General features: G+C 43.4%; 1 pseudogene; it reads left to right on the forward strand.

Annotated features, from left to right (window-relative positions):
• LOC122904531 lies at nt 1–12,036 on the forward strand (annotated as a pseudogene).
• Nucleotides 12,037–12,512: the final 476 nt, after the last annotated feature.

Below are 12,512 nucleotides of genomic sequence, written 5' to 3' on the forward strand. Positions count from 1 at the left end.
ATGTGGGTGCTGGCAGTGGCTCCAGTGGCTGTGGGCAGAGCGAGTTTCTGGATGGGGTGGGGAGCAGATAAAGAGGAGAGAGGCAGAGACTTTGGGGAGCTACTTTGGGTTTGATTGGGTTAGAATACAAACTCTTGCAGGAAGGGCTGGGTTCTGAAACTCTTGACTGCCTCTCAAAGAAGTTGAACTTGAACCCAATAAGGAGGAGGGAGTCACTGATGATGTTTGGAAAGATAAGTGATAATGACAGATGTGTGCATTAGCAAGGCCCCTCCCAGATTGGATGACGTTGTGAATGGCCTGACCACAAACCCACAGCCAAACAGCCACATAGGGGTAGCGAGATCTAGCATGAATACTAGGGGGGATGGGTGCTCTAGCCCATCACATTCTTGAGGATGGCATTTTAGCCTTGTGCTGAGATTTTTTTGCATCCTAATTTATCGTGAAAAAACGCCTTGTACAGTTTGGACCACTTGGATCACTGTACCTGGGAGCACTACATATCCCAGAAGGCCTCCTGCTCCTTGGCTGTGTTGCATGCTGGGATTTGTAGTTTCTGAACAGATCAGGATCGCCAGCGGGAGGAGCGGGGGTAGGGGTGAGAAACCGACAGGGAAGGACATGTGTCAAGGTAAGGATAGTTGCCTCAGAAAGAAGTGCCTGTGCAGTAGGGGGTGGTAACCCAGTTTTGTGGGCATGTAGCCCCTATTCCTGCAAGTTTGTTAGGGCCATATCCTAACAAGCCGTGGTAATATTTCCCAGCTCAAGCCTGCGCAAGTGAGCAGAAATCTCCGCTGGGTGCTTGCAATTGGCTTCCTTTTATTTTTTTCTTATTTTTCTCACCATCAGAGTAGTTTCATGGGAACCGGCACTACCGGCTGACTGCCAGCTCAATTGGGAAGACTTGTCCCACTGGTCCCTGAATGAAGACCAGGGACATCTATAAGGACACCTCCTTTAGGGCTCAAACAGCCAAGATGGTAGAGTAAACCTCGGTGAGAGCCAGCCCACCACATTGCTTTCCCTCAGGTAACAGGGGCGTAACAATCCATTTGTCTGGCTTCTCTTTCTAGCAGTAAAAGTCTTTTTTTGTTGTTTGTTGTCTAAGACTTTTATTTATCTATTTGACAGAGAGAGACACAGCGAGAGAGGGAACGCAAGCAGGGGGAGTGGGAGAGGGAGAAGCAGGTTTCCCGCAGAGCAGGGAGTCCAATGCGATCCCAGGACCCTGGAATCATGACCTGAGCTGAACGCAGACGCTTAACAACTGAGCCACCCAGGCATCCCTAGAAACATCTTTTTAAAATACGTTATTTATTTGAGAGAGAGAGAGTGCAAGAGAGCACGAGAGAGAGATAATGAGCGCAAGCGGGAGGGAAGGGGCAGAGGGAGAAGGAGAAGCAGACTCCCTGTGAGCTGGGAGCCCTATGCAGCACTCCATCCCGGGACCCTGGGATCACGACCTGAGCTGAAGACAGACACCCAACTGGCTGAGCCACACTGGCGCCCCTCTATTAGTAACATTTTACTTCCAGGTGGAAGGCCTTTTGAATAGGAACAAGGTTTTGTAAAGCATAACAGGTAAAAGCAACATTGGATACTATGGCCGCTGGTGTGAAGGTCATGTACCAGGTCCTGCCACTTCACCTCTACAGGGCTGGGACTCCACTCTCCAGCCAAAGTATGTGGGTCACAGTGACATATTCCTATGTTACTTCATGTCTCCCCTCGGTCTGGGCCGTATTGGTGGGTCACACCGTGGGCCAGTTCTTCTCACTAACTCAAGTACACCTACACTATTAGTGCTCGTAGAGATTTCTTCTAACTCTGCAACTTTTTGTATTTTTTTTTTTAGATTTTATTTATTTATTTGACAGACAGAGATCACAAGTAGGCAGAGAGGCAGGCAGAGAGAGAAAGAGGAGGAAGCAGGCTTCCTGCTGAGTAGAGAGCCCAATGTAGAGCCCGATGTGGGGCTCGATTCCAGGAGCCTGGGATCATGACCTGAGCCCCAGGCAGAGGCTTTAATCCATTGAGCCACCCAGGGACCCCTTCACTTGTATTTTTAATAACTTAATATTTTCTCTATTTCTTTCGGAATTGAAAATCTATAGAAATACACAAGTAAAAACTAAAAACTAAGAAACGTGTTTCAGAGATATTTGTGTTAGAGAGAAGATGGGAAATAGCACCCCTTGATTGGAGCCCTGGTGGCAGAGGGAGTCAGATAGAGAAGTTGGCTGTGGCTGCTGGTCTAGGCAGGGTAGGGTTGAGCAGACTTAGGGCGAGGGAGGTCACTGATTGATGCTGGCAGATCTCTCTGCCCACCTACCAGGCCTTCTCCTGCGTATAACTTGCCAGTGGTGTTTGGATGGGGCTATTTCTTTACTATGAGCATCAGTTTTCTCATCTGCACAATGGGAGAGCGCTTTCTCTATCAAGGAGTAATCGCCCCATTAGTGACAACCTTTGCACTGGAAAGAGAAGGGAGGGGAACTGGCCATGCTGGTGAGGTTAAACCTCCTTGCCTAGATGACTGGTGTCACACTGGGGTTTGGGGCACACTGCTTCCCTTTACACTTCTGATCTTAGTGTTATCAAGTCCCTGTACTTTTAAAGTCTTGTCTTATCTTTTCCCTTTTCTTCTTTCTTTAATTTTTTAAAAAAATTTATTTATTTTTGTGTGTGTGAGAGAGAGGTAGCATGAGTAGGGGATAGGGAGAGAGGGGCAGAGGGAGAAGCAGATTTCCTATTGAGCAGGGAGCCTGACGTGGGACTCAATCCCAGGACCCTGGGATCACAACCTGAGCCGAAGGCAGACACTTAACTGACTGAGCCACCAACGTGCCCTTCTATTTCTTCTTCTTCTTCTTCTTCTTTTAAAAATTTCAAATAGATTCCACAATCAACGTGGGGCTTGAACTCACAACCCTGAGGTCAAGAGTCTCATGCTCTATGTACTGAGCCAACCAGGCGCCCCTAAAATTTCTTTTTGTTACAAACATAAAATATGATTCAGAACAGCTTAAGCCCCAAAGAAAATTTATGATAAAAATGTCAGGGTACTCAGGATTTGAGGGAGCGTTGACTTCATAGGGAAGAGAAAAAGGCAAGTTCTGAGACCCCAGGGGTTCATACACTTTGTCCTTGAATGTGGCCGCAAACACCACTCCATCAATCCACTCTCAACCTCTGTGTCTCTGGGCTCTGTGGTTTAGGTTCCTGGAGCCCTAGCCCTGGTGAGCTTTCTCCCTGAGAACCAACTTTGTATGGCTGGTGGCCCAGTGTGACAACAGATAATTTATATGAAGCCCTAGGACAGTGTAAGGGAGGTGTTGGGGGCACTCTTCCCACATAAGGTGGGATAGCTGAGAAGACACCCCAAGAGGTGCTTGCTATCTTTCCCTCTCTGCAGACCCTTTTCTGTAAATTTGACCAGCAGGATCCAACCAGCTCATTCATGACCATATTGGCACTCCCTGACTCACCCTCTCCCCAAGGGCCAACCCAAAGTCACGTTCAGCAGTTGTAGCCACAATGTCATGAGCTCTCTAATTCCAGAGTCCAGGATCTCCGCTGTTTGCATTTTGCTGTTTTCTCTTCGGCACATAAACATCCATGACCATGATACCCAGGGCTGCATTATGACATCTATGGGCCCTATACACATTTGCTTTCTAGACCCTATCCTCAAAAAAAATCCAGAGCTATATTTTGCAACTGAGTTGGTATATAGATAAATACATTCGTATTATATATTTATATATTAAGATATGTTCTTGGGCGCCTGAGTGGCTCAGTGGGTTAAGCCTCTGCCTTCCGTTCGGGTCATGATCCCAGGGTCCTGGGATCGCTCTCTGCTCAGCAGGGAGCCTGCTTCCCCCTCTCTCTCTGCCTGCCTCTCTGCCTACTTGTGATCTCTGTCTGTCAAATAAATAAATAAAATATTTTTAAAAAAGTTCTTCATCCTAAAAGTTCATTTTCTATTTTAAAAGAAGTGTAAACATTTTCATGAACCCTCAAAAGCACTGTGGACCTTCGTGTGTACTGTGCCAAATGGATAAGTGGGCCATGACTGTGTCTTCATTTAAGATTTTATGCTTTATTAATTAAAAAAGATCCCTCTTCTTGTTTACTGAATGATCAGAATATTTTGTCTAATGTTAAAAAACCCTGCTTTTTCTCCTTTGCTTTATCTGGTTTCTGTGTGATGATTATCATCTATTATTAGAACTTTCTTTAATGGAAAATTTCAAATATATGAACATAGAATGGTAAAATGAATCTTCTGCTATCTGTCAGCAGAAGATGGATAAAAAAATTTTATCAAATTTTTTTATAAAAACTTTCAACTCATGGCCAATCTTGTTTCATGTCTACCTCACTGACTCCTTCCTCCTTGCCTGAATTATTTTTTAAAAGATTTTATTTATTTATTTATTTATTTGACAGAGAGAGAGATCACAAGTAGGCAGAGAGAAAGGGGGAGGCAGGCTCTCCGCTGAGCAGAGAGCCCAATTTGGGGCTCCATCCCAGGACCCTCAGACCATGACCTGAGCAGAAGGCAGAGGCTTAACCTGCTGAGCCACCCAGGTGCCCTGCACCTGGATTATTCTGAAGCTGTCCCAGATATCCTATGATTCCATCTGTGAACTTTTCAGTAGGTGGCACTGAGATAAGGACTCACACAAATATCACAATTCTGTGGTCACATCTAAAAATTAATAATGATTTTTATCAAGTATCCACTCAGTGTTCAGATGTCCTAGACTGTATGTATGTGTGTGTTTTTTCAAATCATGATCCAAATGGGATCAGATAAAACTCTTTGAAATCTTTAAAAACTTATTTCCTGGGGCACCTGGGTGGTTTAGTCAGTTAAGCATCTGACTCTTCATCTCAGCGCAGGTCTTGATCTCAGGATCACGAGTTCAAGCCCCGCATTGGGCTCCACACTGGGCATGGAGACTACTTAAAGCAACATAAAACAGAACCTTATTCCCCTAAGTTATTTTTGCCTACTTTTTTTATTATGGAAAAATTTAAACATATGAAAGCAGCTTATTATTTCTGTTTTTAAAAGGGTAAGTATTGCTTTTTTCAGTTTTCATTTTGAATACTATAAATTCCAATAACATAAGACATACAAGGAAAGCCTTTTGGGTTCTCAATAATTTTTAAGAGTATAAGAGAGTCCTGAGCTGGGGGAGGAAACATTGTAAATAACTAGTCTAGAAGAGCTCTTAAAAATTACTCATACCTGTCTGTACCTTTCGAGATGTGGATTCAGTTTACCTGGCATGGGGCCTGGGCAAAGGTACTTTGGTAAAAGTTCCCCAGGATGATTCCAAAGTGCAGCCTGTGTGGCGACCCTCTGCTCAGAGACCTGTAGGAAATAAGCAAAGGGACGGAGTAAGAAAGGCAACCAAATGCCCTAGGTCTGGAAGGGCCTCCTGGGACCTGCTGCATCCAGTAGAAACGCCGTCAAGAGCAGGCATGGAACACCAAAATACCAGTGGCTAAAAACAAATAGGAATTAATTTTTCTCATATCACAAGAAATCTGAGAAAGACAGTTGGTGGTGTTAGTTTGACCACTTGTCGATGCTATCGGAGACCAGATGGTATCTTTGTACTCCACCATCTCTCAGCGTTACCCTTCCTTCCGTGTACTCATCCCCTCGTGTCCCCAAAGTGGCAGCTACATCTCGCTATCACGTCAACAGTCAAGATGGAAGAAGTAAGTCATAGTGACAGCCGCATCTGTTTCTTTAGCAAACTTCTGCTTTTGGGTCACGCAGCCATCCTTAATTGGGGAAAGAGGGGTCAGGATGAGTGTGGAGTGGGGTCAGCCAGACCGCAGTCTGCTGCCCACTGGTTGGATCGGTATGTGGGAAGTCAATATCCAGCTTCCTTCCCCCCACAGGACTTGTGCTGCTGAACAACGCTGTTAATTTTAGACTGAGTTAGCCATTAAGTCAGAAAAGTATGGCACCGTGGAATGAATTCTGACATATTTTCCTTGACTAAACTATAAGAACATTATCATTATCATTATTATTATTATTTCTGTTATAGCTGCTGTAGTTGTTTCTGTCACTGTCAAACATGGCATTCATCAACGAAGAAAAGATGCGTTAGAAATATCTGACTCCATTTAGCTGCAAACACGCCCAATACTGAATCACTGGGTCTTTAAAGAGCAACTTCAGGGGAGCCTGGGTGGCTCAGTGGGTTAAGCCTCTGCCTTCGTCTCAGGTCATGATCTCAGGGTCCTGGGATCGAGCCCCACATTGCGCTCTCTGCTCAGCCGGGAGCTTGTTTCCCCCGCCCGCCCCCCCCCGGCCTACTTATGCTCTCTCTCTCTCTCTGTCTAATTAATTAATTAGTTAATTAAAAAAAAAGACGAACTTCATCTTATTGCAAGTATTTTGGAGATCCTAAGGCTTGTATCCCACCCATGTCGACTGAACACTGGAAACTGAAAAGCATAACTGCCACTGAGGTGTGATATTGACTTATTACTACAAATAAGTCTATGCCAGGTCTGAAATCATCGGAGATGGCCCCACACTCACCACATGCCCAGTGCCTGGGATCCTGCCCCATCCCATTTCTGGGGCTCATAGAGCCACACTTGCTCCTTACTAACAAGCCCCATGGAGGCGTGTGATGTCGGACAAGGCGCCATATGAGGTGACATAGAAGATAAATAGCTTGTGGGGCGCCTGGGTGGCTCAGTGGGTTAAAGCCTCTGCCTTCAGCTCAGGTCATGTTCCCAGGGTCCTGGGATGGAGCCCCACATGGGCCACTCTGCTCAGCAGGGAGCCTGCTTCCTCCTCTCTGTCTTTGCCTGCCTCTCTGTCTACTTGTAATCTCTGTCAAATAAATAAATAAAATTAAAAAAAAAAAAGAAGAAGATAAATAGCTTGTGAGCCAGCAGTCACTGAAAGCCCTGCCTGTGCCAGGACCGGAGGAAGCCAGTCCATACCTATCTGACTCTTGAGGGTGGGGAGCACCCCGGGAGCTCCATTTTGTATTTCATTGAGTCTACTTTTGTTACATTTCGGCTGAGAACCAGAGATGCTATATATATTGCATAGGATTAGGTTGAGCTGGGAGAAACAGAAAATTCTGAATGCAATAGTGGCTTAACCAAGACAGACTTTTCTTTCTTTCTTTCTTTCTTCCTTCCTTCCTTCCTTCCTTCCTTTCTTTCTTTCTTTCTTTCTTTCTTTCCTTTCATGACACCCCAGGTCTGATAGGATATTTAACAGTATCAGGGTTCAGATTCCTTCTATCTTTTCCCACCAGCCTCAACATGGCTCTTCCTGTTCAAGTCCAATATGACTGCCTGAGTTCCAGCTTTCTTTTCTACATTCCAATCAGCAGAAAGGGGGAAGGGGAAGAAGGACCCATTTCTCTTTTTATAAGGGCACTTTCTAGAAGTTGCACACTGCAGTTCTGCATACAGCTCATTGGACAGAATTTGTGTGTGACCGTACGTAACCGGAGAGGAGGATGGGAAACCAGTACTTATTCTGGAAGTCTGTGTGACCTTGTGAAATGGAAATTCTATTTAGCAATCAGAGATTATGGATATTGGTGATAAAATTAGTATTTTCTGTCATGCCATGTCTCTAAACAATTTCTCAAGTAAGATCCAAAAATGGGGAATTGTGCAGTGGTTTTTACCAATAAAATGGTCTTATAATTTCCATAAAAATCATTTGTATAAAACCACGGTTTTTTGCCTTAATGGAGGGAGGAGCATTCCAAGGTCATCTCTCTATGAGTGGTGGCTTAAAGGCCAACAGTTCAAGGCAAAGCATTAGGCAGAAGATTAAAAACAAATAGTCTGCTTATTTGGTTTTCCTGGCACACCTCCTACTGGGAATTTCTTAAATTTTTGGAGGCCTTTTTGGATGCACTTAGAGAAACACGCTTTCCTCCATGACTCTGCCATGAGTTGCCCCTGTTGCTAGGCTGGTGTCTGAGTATCTTGAGATCATTGTTCTACTGGAACATCAGTAGAATGGCTACAGTATGCAATCTTACAAGATGATTTAATTTTAATTTAATACATCCTTTTAAAATGATTTAATTTGTTGGGGTGCCTGGGTGGCTCAGTGGGTTAAAGCCTCTGCCTTTTTGGCTCAGGTCATGATCCCAGGATCCTGGGATCAAGCCCCATGTCGGGCTCTCTGCTCTGCAGGGAGCCTGCTTCCTCCCCTCTCTCTCTCTGTCTGCCTCTCTGCCTACTTGTGATTTCTCTCTCTCTGTCAAAAAAAAAAAAAAAAAAAAGATTTAATTTGTTAACAATGCCAGCCAGTTGAATTCTCAGAGATATATGCCATATAGTTATGTATGTCTTACTCAAATCATTAAACTCCAGGTATCAGTATACCTGTTTAGCCCGTAAAGCAATATTATCCAATAGAACTTTCTAGAGTAATGGAACTGTTCTACATCTGTGCAGTCCAATATGGTGGCCAGTAGCCCCAGATGGCTATTGAGCACTTAAAATGTGGTTAGCGCCCCTAAGGAACTTTACTTTTAATTTTATTTAATTTTAATTAATCTAGCCACATGTGGCTACTAGTGGGCTAATGGTTACTGTATTAGTGGTTACTGTTTTAGCATGGCTCGAAAGCATCTTGCTGTTTAAGGAGCTTCTAAATTTGGATCCATTTTTGCTAATTGGTGAAGAGACCCAAGTTTAGTATGGATGTGGATATGCAGTTTTCAGAATTCAAACATACCAATTGATTCCTGTTCTCCTTTCTCAGATAAGGAGTTTCAAGGGCAAAGGCTTTTGCCTGATTTTGGGGAAAATTTTTCTTCCCAAAAGTTTACTTTAATCATTAAGTTAATCATTAAGTCAATAAGGGAAGACAGGTTTTGGGTGCAGTACTTTTTAAAAATCAGTGTTACAGAGATATAATTTACACACAGTAAAATTTATCCTTCTTTGCTGAATTGTTCAGAAGTTTTGACAAACATGCATTGTGTAATCACCACAATGATCAAGAAAAAGGATATGCCTTCCCAACAAAAAAGTTCCTCACAGGCCCAATTGTGACCCCTGGCTAATGTGTCGTTATTGTAATGAACAATTTTAATACTTGAATTGGATTTAGGTCATCTGTTTATTGTATTTCTTTTTTTTTTAATTTTAGTTAACATACGGTGCAAATTTGGTTTCTGGAGGGGAATTCAGTGATTCATCGCTTACATATAATACCCAGCACTCATCACAATGCGTGCCCTCTTTAACTCCCATCACCTATTAGGTCAGCTGTTTAAATTCTGTTTTTATTGGATTATGCCTCAGGGTGGAAGAATTTATATTGGTGATACAGTCAATGTGGCTTGTTAGGGCAGCCGAGTGAAAGCAAACTGTGGTGGTGAACATAATTTATTGGTATTAAAAAGAATACACCAGCCAAATGGATGCACGTATGCTAACCAAGGATTGATTTTGGAAGATCCTTTACTGAGGAAATGATATCAAGTACAGTGCTAACATCATACATCTCTATATATTACAACTAGATGAGTTAAATATATGTACTTGGAACAGTCCCTGGCACTTAGTAAGTACTATTTAAGGATTAGCTAATCTTCCTAATATTGCTGTAACTTCCAAGATGCACCTACCTTTTGACTGCCAGTGAGTTCTATTGGTGGGATGCGTATCTCCAGGTTCTCCAATTATTTGATCATAATTGTTATTTTGCATATTCTCCTAGAGACTTGACATTTTCATATTACCTCTCCCCCCACCCCCCGGGGAAGTAGAATTCCAGAGGTTCAAAGTGGTAGCTTTTCCAATTTCCAGAATTGCATTAGTGAATTCAAATAACATACCCGGGGACTGGTGAAATCACCACTGGAACTTTTTTGGTTTCCTGTAAACCCCTTTAATGTTATCTCAACAGATCTCGCCTTATATATAGTTTCCCTTCCACATGCCCCAATATTCAAAATAGCCCTCATATTAGACTAGGTTTTCCTGATTGATAGTTACTGTTGATCCTGTATCCCAAGGTTCCTAGAATTCTGGGATATTTTTCTTGGTCCAAAGTTTTTTAATAGAGTCTACAGCGTCTCCAGACAGATCTACCACTGCAACAAGTCTAGAGGGACAGACTTTGGGGGCTATTTGTGCTGTCCTACAAGAGGATCTGGCTTGATCTTTAGGGTAAAACTCTTTAAACTCACAGGGTGAAAGAAGGAGGTGTGTTGAAGTGCCCCCCTTTTTGTATGTACCAGGAAAAATGTGTTCGTAAAGTTTATGAGCTCTTTGTCTTTGTGATTTCCTTTGGCTTGGTTCCCAGCGGTTTTCAACTATGTGAGCTGGAAGTTTGCCAAGATTATTTCTATGGTTGAAGCGTCTGTATGTGGTAGAATTGGACTGTTGGTGCTTCCTTAACTTCTTTTGTAATTTTATTAACTTGCTAGTGGGCCTGTTATGTCTTTGAGATTCGATACCCTCAAGTCTAATGAGCTGTGACCAGACAAGACTCTTTCTTTCCACCTTCCTTTGCTTGTGTCATTCTTTTTCACGTTTCAATTCTCTAGCAGTTTCACCATGGGATGGTTCTGCCTCCACTGAAAGCTACTAAGAGAGGGCCTACATATTTTTAGAGAAAGATTGTAAGCTCTACTCTGCGCCCCAGTATGGTAGCTACTAGTCACAGGTGGCTTTGACAATTTGAATTTAAATATTTTAAAATTAAATGAAGATTTCACCTCCTTAGTTGCATGGGCCATTAGCATTTTCAACGCTCAAAAGTATATGTGGCTACTTTATCGGACCGCTCAGACACAGAACATTTCCACCACTGCGGAATAGTTCTATTGGACAGCGATGCTCTGTTTCTGGGTGATCACATTCACTCTCCAGCTACTAGCAGTCTCTAGTTATGTAGTCCTTCTTTCCAAAGTTGACGCTGAAGGGTTTCCTTCTGTTGGTATGTTCTCTTTAGATTATGTAAAAATATAATTAGGGTTTGTTTAGTGACAGAGCCATGACTAGCATATTTTTACGGCTGCTGTTAAAGGCATAGCCAAACCGCAGAAGCACCGCGCTACCAAAGCCTCAACATTTGGCCATATTTGTTTTGGCTTTTGTATGCCTAACTTTTTCTCTTTTTTTTTGTTAAAAATGTTGGAGTATTCCCAAATGGACAAATGCCCTTGCTTCTAGTTCCAAGTGTAGATTCCACTCTCGGCCACTAGGTGGTGATGGGATCCTTCTTAATAATTCTCGAACTTCCGAGGCCATTTAAAATTCAGATCCTTGCAGTGCTGCTTCTTCAAAAAACTGAGAATTTTCTCATGAGCATTAACAATACCCTACAATTTTAATTCCTACAGTTGTTCAATAACGAAGGAAAGGATAACCCCCTGACATCAGGAGCCGGAAGTGAGTGTAGCGGGGGAGAGAAGGTGACTGCGGGGTGGGGGTGGGGCTGTCCACCCAGCACTTGGATTCATCTCCTTCATTTCCAACAGGGAAGAAGCTTACACCGAGTCCGTGGAGCCTGAAAAGCTAATACAATGCCCTTACAATAAAACCCACCAGATCAGGGCCTGCAGGTTTCCTCATTTTACCGAGTACGGAAACAGTCATGCCGGTGTTGTAAATTGGTTGCTTGTCCCGTCAGTGCTCGCCACTTCAGTGCTCACCAGGTTCCTCGGGCCGAAATCAGCCATCGTATCTCAAGCTGTGATGATAAAAGCTGTACTGAGCCGAATGTCAACCAAATCAGGAGCCTTGGACAAGAGACTCTGGCTGTGCGCACATGGCAGTGCCCCCCTCCTTGTGATGAAGGCTGGGATAAAGATCTGTAGCAACAGACCAGCACCCCACTTGTCCTGGGCACGGCCAACTACTGTGACAACCACAACCCTGCCAACAATACAGTTAGGGGTTCTGGAAAAGAAGAGTAACCTGGCCTCGGGCATGCATATTTCCTTGGCTCTGCCGAATTCGCTGCGGTAGAAAAGCTACGGAAATGCACAGTAACTGAGTATCTACCTCATCAAACGCCAGGCCCTAGAAGACTCTTGTTTCTTCCTACTACCAGTGGGTTCTTCACTTTTTTCCTCTTAGTTTAATTGTAGAAAGATAAACTGTGACTTTCAAACTGATAAGTACGTTTCTCCTCTTTTTCCCTCTCCCTGCTTTGAGTTCCTCACTCATTGGATGCAAGAAAGAACATTGTGGTGCCTGGCCAGTTAGGTCAGTGGCAGAAGCTCAGCAGGTAGAACGTGGGACCTGTGATCTTAGGGTTGTGAGTTCAGGCCCCCTGTTGGGTGTGGATCCTGATTAAAACAGTTTTTTGTTTTTGTTTTTGTTTTAAGAGAGAAACCTTAAGCTCAGAAGAACTATTTCAAATAAAGCATCGCTCTAGATTTAAAAAAAAAAAAAGGAAAGGACAGAAGTACTAAGTAATTTATGTGTTACGAAAAAGAAATTTCCCTGTTATGTTTCCACATGGC

This window comes from Neovison vison, chromosome 1 (assembly GCF_020171115.1).
Source record: "Neovison vison isolate M4711 chromosome 1, ASM_NN_V1, whole genome shotgun sequence".
Lineage (NCBI taxonomy): Eukaryota > Metazoa > Chordata > Mammalia > Carnivora > Mustelidae > Neogale > Neogale vison.